The sequence below is a fragment of the Anas platyrhynchos genome, chromosome 1 (assembly GCF_047663525.1).
Source record: "Anas platyrhynchos isolate ZD024472 breed Pekin duck chromosome 1, IASCAAS_PekinDuck_T2T, whole genome shotgun sequence".
NCBI classification, from domain to species: domain Eukaryota; kingdom Metazoa; phylum Chordata; class Aves; order Anseriformes; family Anatidae; genus Anas; species Anas platyrhynchos.
In genome coordinates, this window is record NC_092587.1 from 205175015 (window position 1) to 205181399 (window position 6385).

Sequence of the window (6385 nt, forward strand, 5' to 3'; positions counted from 1 at the left end):
GCACAGCTTGTAATCCTGATGCTGAGCTTTCCGTACCTCTGAAAAAATCATTATAATTATATGTAATGCACATAATTATTTATATCAGAACTATATATAATTAACTAAGTATATCTCTAATGCTGAATGCCACCACGCCACTTCCCTTTGCTCACTGTCACCATCCTGGGAAGGGGATTTGTGTCCTGCTTGTGTCAGTCAGCTCAGCAGGATTCAGGAGGGTGATCAGATCCAAATTAACAGCTGGACCTGATGATCTTAGAGGTCTTTTCCTACCTAAATTATTCAATAATCTGTGATTCTATGAAATTTTCGTCAATTCCTTCAGCTTGCTACCTCGTTTTCTTCTTTCACACACAGGATTGAGAGGATTTAAGAGCTCACTTGGACACGGTGACTGTAAACTCCCTTGCAGGAGGTATCATTGCCAGGTGAGAGCTCTTCATTTTTATATAGTGTAGTTTTGCTCCAAAAGTAATTCCCCAACATCCCAGCCTTGTCTTCTGTGTTGACCTCCTTGCCCAGCCTTGTCAGTATGATTATTCACCTCTGTAGGATGGTGAATCTCTGTTCTTCCTTGGCTTTGCATTACAAAGACATCCCCCCATCCCCCAGACATGATTTTTGGCACAGCAATTTTTAACTAGTGTCAGCAACTTTTAATGAATGGTGTTTTAATGTACGGTGTTTTAATGCATTTTTAAATGCTGGTGTGCAATGGGGAAAAGAGCAGCAATCACGGAAATCAAGCTTGGAAGATGCACCACCTGGCCAAGCACATGGAGGTAACCAAATTGGAGAATTCTTCTCCTTCCACTCCAGCCTGCTGGCAGAGAACGAACCCACGTCTGCAGAGGTCCTCTCCTTCTCCAGAATGAACCCACTAGCAACAGAAAGGTAAAGCAGACGAAGTAAAAGCAAACGGCTTTGAAAGCATGCTGTCAGCAGTCTGTGTTCCCATCTGTCAATCCATCTGCCCTTCCTCAGCAGCACCCTGGCACCAGACAGCTGCTCCACCAACATCTCTTCCTCAGCAGGGTGCTCTGGGATTCCTGGGTGGATCTGAAACTGCAGATGTTTATATGGGATAAAGCTGAGGCTGGATGCTCTGCCCAGGTGTATTTTATTTTAGTGATCTGCAGATCACTAAAATTGAGAGCAATTTGTACCCAGGATGTGGCTTAAATATTTAGGAACCTGCAGGTTAAATCAGTGGTTGGGGGCAGTGGTCTGTTCCCTATTTTCTCCCTAAGCTTTTTGTGCCCTGGTGGAATTCAGCTACCTTATGCAAGCTCCAAGATATGTCACAAAATCACAATGAAGGGATCTGGCAGTTAAAAAACCTCTGGAGGTCTCTACGCGGAGATGGTCCCAAAATCACCCACATGCCCATCATGCAAGGAGGAGGCAGTGTGTTCTCATCCTGCCCATTCCCAAAACACACCTCCAATTTATCTAGGCCATGTGGATGTTCTCAGCCATAGCCAGGGTGTTTATGGTTCATCATCTAACCATCAGGCCATGCTATAATCTTCTTCTCTCTCAGCCCATATTTAACACACCACAAAAATCCATACACAGGAAAAGGTAAGAGGCTTGGGGGAAAGAAAGAGAGAGGAGAACCCGAGAAATGAGAGGACAAAAATTAATAAATCACCGCACCATGAAGGAGGTGGTGATCTGGGCAGCAGAAGGGGCAATGCCTTAGGAAGAGACTGATTAAAGGAATACAAATGAAAACAAAGAAAAGCCAGCCAAGGTTGGGAGAAGGCCTGCAGAGAGGCATCTGAGCTGGCTTACATGTGAGAATAAGTCACTGCAGAGCTTCCACGTGAGGTTTCCCTCAGCTGTGCAGGGCAGGATGGTGTGGGGGGCATGGCAGCATCCCAGGGGAATGAGAAAAGTACAGAAGTAAGTATCCCTATTTACAAGCTAACAGGCATTTTCTGCTAGGGAGAATGATTCAGGAAGAATTAAAAGATTTGGTTGCCTAAGAAATAGAATTGGTTTCATTTTTATTTTTATTTTTATTTTTATTTTTAATTTTATTTTTTCTGAAAAGAGAAAACAAGGAGGCGTAGGTGGGGAGAAGAAAATAATTACTGGATTGTAGGTTTCTTCTCTTTGAAGTAACTGCCAATGCTTTCAGGGAATTTCTTCTTCAGGTCCAGAGAAGAAAACCCTTGGAACAAGGGGAGCAGACACACAACCTCTGCACACACCGTGCAAAATCCCTGTGTGCACTCAAAATCATCCTCTCTTACTGCTCCCCCATGCTGCAGTCCCACTTTACTCCACCTCTTCAGCCAGCACAGGTGCAAACACTAATTTGTGTCCTTTATTTCCTCCAGGGATCACCTTTTGGGTACAAGGATCCAGTGCAAACACACCCTTTCCTAAAATCTCAAAACTCAGAGAGGTGAGACAACAAAAACCCCAAACACCTTCCGCCTGGATCCCTCTGTAGCATCCTCAGTTGGCATAAATGGGTGCTTGCAGGAGGTATCCTCCCACTCCCCACCTCCATGGATTTTTTGCAGCCCCCTCCTTTTCAGGGCTAGGAAATCAGCACGCACAGGGCTAATTAGAAAGCAGAGCTGTTATTATGCAGCGTGCTCAGCACGGCGAGCCGTGCTGATGGAGATGGATGGGTGCCGGTGGCTGGGAGGAGAGCCGAGAGCCCTTTGTCAGGAGCAGATGGCAAGGGGAGGGGAGGACGGGGGAGAGGGGTCTCTCGGGGGAGTAAATCCAGCTCAGGAGAATGTTCATTTTACTCGCTATCCCTCTGTGCAATCGGCCTCTCGCCCCTTAATGACGTGCTTTTGAAAGAGAAGAGTCAATCAGTCGAGGCGTAATAGAGGGATGACTGATGGAAAAAGCTAATGCGGGAGCATTTGTAGCATCCCGGCGAAATAATTTGAGGCTGGAGCAACTCATTTCCTTCCTGGCCACTTGCAGAGGACACCAGAACCCCCCCAGTGACACCAGTGAGGGCAACAGCCCCAGGGACAGGGAGGATCCAGGCCAGGCTCCCAAGGGACCGGCACTTGCTTTCCTTTCCAGCCCCACCACAACCCAACAGGGCACCTAAGTGAGAAGAGGGGGACTTGGCTTCTGCCCTATAATTGTGGTTTGGGGGCTGCTGAGCTTTTTTGTAGATGTGGAGGTGAATTAATGCTCAAAATTTGTAGATCTGGGTCTTTTTGGGCCAGATAGCTGGCATTTATTTGATCCCGGTGCTGCTCAGATGTGGTCCTCTGAGCTGGAACCAACACAGGAGGATAAAAGCATTGCAAAGCTTCCTCCCCCATCCAAAAGGAATCCCAATTGTGTTTTTCCCCATGCAATAACAGGGTCCTGCTCTTCCCCCAACACAGCAACATGGTTTAGTGCCCAACCACAGCTCCATCATCACCGTGGATGGAACAGAGGACCAGGGAAAATGTGTCCCCTTGTGACAACAGGCGCAGGGACAAAGTCTCAGCACCAGCATCCCCATAAATCATCGTTAGAAAATCCCGGAGGTCAGAACTGACAATTGATCTTACAGAATGAGACGGGGGGAGGGAGGAAAAAAATAGCAAGTCAGGGAGATTCATGGGTTTAAGGCTCCTGGACACGGCTGGGCTGGCATTCTGCTGGAGTGCCGTGATGGGATGTGTGAAGAGCCCCATCAATTTGCTGGTGGATGAGGGCCAGCTCGTAGGTGGTAGTCAGGAGAAAGCAATAAAAGCTAATAGGGAAGTGAGAGAGTTTTTTTCAATAGTATTCAAAGGCATGAAGGAGAACCAGGTCCCCTTTCATGCTGGGGGCAGCAGGGAGAGTTAGTGCAGTCTAGGGCATCAGGGGGGCACCCTCCTTTAAGGGGTCAGAGCCAAGGCAGGGTGGCAAAGCAAAGCCCTTAGCACAGTGGTGATTTTGGATTGCTTGAGGTACAGGAATGTGCTGGTGAGCACACTTTTCAGAGTGCTCATGGTCTGTTGGGGCTGGCCTTGCCAGCAATGGGTGGTTGGGAGCAATGGTGCCATATTCAGCACCCTGATCCCAACCCTTTTCTTCCAGGAAAAAGAGAGAGGGAGGAGCTGCAGATGTGTTTGGAGCTTTCCCATCATCTCTTCCTTACAGACAGCAACCCAGCAGACACACACGGTGCTGCCCAGCAAAATTTGGCCACGTTTTCTTTCCAAACCTACCCGCCCAGGGCTGTGCATGGCCACTGTGGTGCAACACACTGCTTAACCCCCTGCTGATGGCTCTGGCTCAGCCGTTTCCATGGCAAGAGACAGTGGGATGTTATTAGGGTCTTTTCCTTCCTGAGCTGATGGGATGCTGATGAAAATAAAGTGGGAAGCAGTGGCAAGGTCCTGAGACAGCTCCCTGCATCAGCCCATCCCACCTCAATTACTAGGGGATTTATTTTACTGTTTTGTTGAGTAATGGGTAGTTGTTTCTTTTCTAGGTGCTGGCAGCTGCTGTGGCAGTCCCCATTTTGCATTTGGGGACCTGTCTACAGTGAGGCTGAGGGATTTGGCCAGGATGAGGTGGATGGTTTCTTGTGGAGCTGGATGCTGAGGCTCAGCCTGGAAAACCCATGAAGGAGGATGTGCAGAGCCATTTCCACCACCTGGTAATCTGGGTTAAAACAGTCTCCAGTGTTTTGGTCCTTGCACAGGCTCTGCTCCAGGTCAAGGTTTGCCTAAAAACCCCACCTCTGCTGAAATAAAATGCCCCAAACATGTTCTTTTTCCCCAGCACTCCATCTCAGTCTTCTGTCGTCGATACTGTGGGTTTCCAAGAGAAGAGGGGTAAAGCCAGAACAGTTGCAAGTATAAAGATGGATGTGGCAGCAGGGAGAAGGGGACAACACCCTTGCCAGGCAGAGAAAACCCTCCTGTAAAGCTCAGCAGGTGAAGAATTGCCTGTCTGGAGCTCCCCAACCCAGGGAATGGTGGTTTTCAGGTGACACCCACTGGTGAGGAGCAGGACTAGCAAGCAGGCTGAGGTTTCTTGGCCATGCTGCATGGAAACACCCCTGGAGGTTTCCATTTCAGCAAAATATCCTCAGGAGAGAGCAGATTTAACCAATACATCAAGAGGAATATGCCAAAGAGTGGTTGCACGTTAAACTGGAGCCTATGGCTGATCTGGGACCCCCTGTCCCTGCTTTAGAGATGCCCGTGGAGGTTTCACAGTGATTATTTTTTGTATCAGCAGAGCATTTAAAAGACCTGGTGGTGGACAAGGGTCCTGGCGCTGTCCAGGTGTGGAAGGTGGTCATATAACACCTCCATATGCAGGACATAAATAATCTGGGAAGCCTGCCCCAGAAAGCTTATAAGCAAACAAAATTTAGAAAGAAAAAGAAAGGAGTGAAAAATGATGTGAAAAAGCATCAGTGGGACGTCTCCAGCAGGAGCAGCTGCAGTATGTGAGCACGGGGAAGATTTTATGTGCACTGGAGCCTTGACTTTCAAAGGTGGTTCCCTTGGAGAAGGATCGTGCCAGCCAGGAGAAACTTGCAGAAGTTTCTCCTCTCTTGGCTGGCTGGCCAAGGACCAAGGCTTGGGGAGAAGCTTCCTGCATTACCAAGTCCCCATTTCTTCCAGGAGACAGGAAACATCTTCTCTTTCCCCATTTTTTTTTTTCCAAACCAGATATTGTTTGAGAAAATCTTCGAGTTTTAGGGTGGAGGAGAGCTAATCTTGCAGCAGATGGCGCTTCTGCCTAGGAGATGGAGCCAGGAATAAAGTATTTGGTCCTCGGAGAGAGGCGGTGGCTCCCAAGCATTCATCGTGTTCATCACCATCAGAGAGGGCAGGTGTAGCCTGAAAACACCCCAAATTCAGCCTTGCTGCCCTAACTTCTCTGTGTATTTGAGAAGGACTTCATGGTCCTCTTTTACCACCTCTTGATGCATTGGAAATACATCACTCACCCCAAGGAAGAATATTTGCACAAGCAAACCAACCCCTGCTTTGGGATGCTCTTTATGTATATTTATGGTGGCTTTTATGGAAAATAATTAAAATAATAAAATAAAATAAAATAAAATAAAATAAAATAAAATAAAATAAAATAAAATAAAATAAAATAAAATAAAATAAAATAAAATAAAATAAAATAAAATAAAATAAAATAAAATAAAATAAACACACAAAAGGAACCAAATATCTTCAAACACTTTCTTCGTAATGAAATTTTGTGTGGAGAGGAGAGGAGAGGAGAGGAGAGGAGAGGAGAGGAGAGGAGAGGAGAGGAGAGGAGAGGAGAGGAGAGGAGAGGAGAGGAGAGGAGAGGAGAGGAGAGGAGAGGAGAGGAGAGGAGAGGAGAGGAGAGGAGAGGAGAGGAGAGGAGAGGAGAGGAGAGGAGAGGAGAGGAGAGGAGA

The 6385-nt window shown here is 47.2% G+C and overlaps 1 long non-coding RNA gene across 2 annotated transcripts; it reads left to right on the forward strand.

Annotated features, from left to right (window-relative positions):
• The first annotated feature begins 677 nt into the window (after positions 1 to 677).
• LOC140001517 (uncharacterized) lies at positions 678 to 6129 on the forward strand. 2 transcript variants are annotated; one of them, XR_011806764.1, is made up of 3 exons: positions 678 to 897; positions 2352 to 2419; positions 4460 to 6129. It is a non-coding gene; the product is annotated as an uncharacterized lncRNA (long non-coding RNA). The 2 variants fall into 2 exon arrangements; XR_011806765.1 differs by lacking the exon at positions 678 to 897 and adding an exon at positions 1587 to 1911.
• The last annotated feature ends 256 nt before the right edge of the window (positions 6130 to 6385 follow it).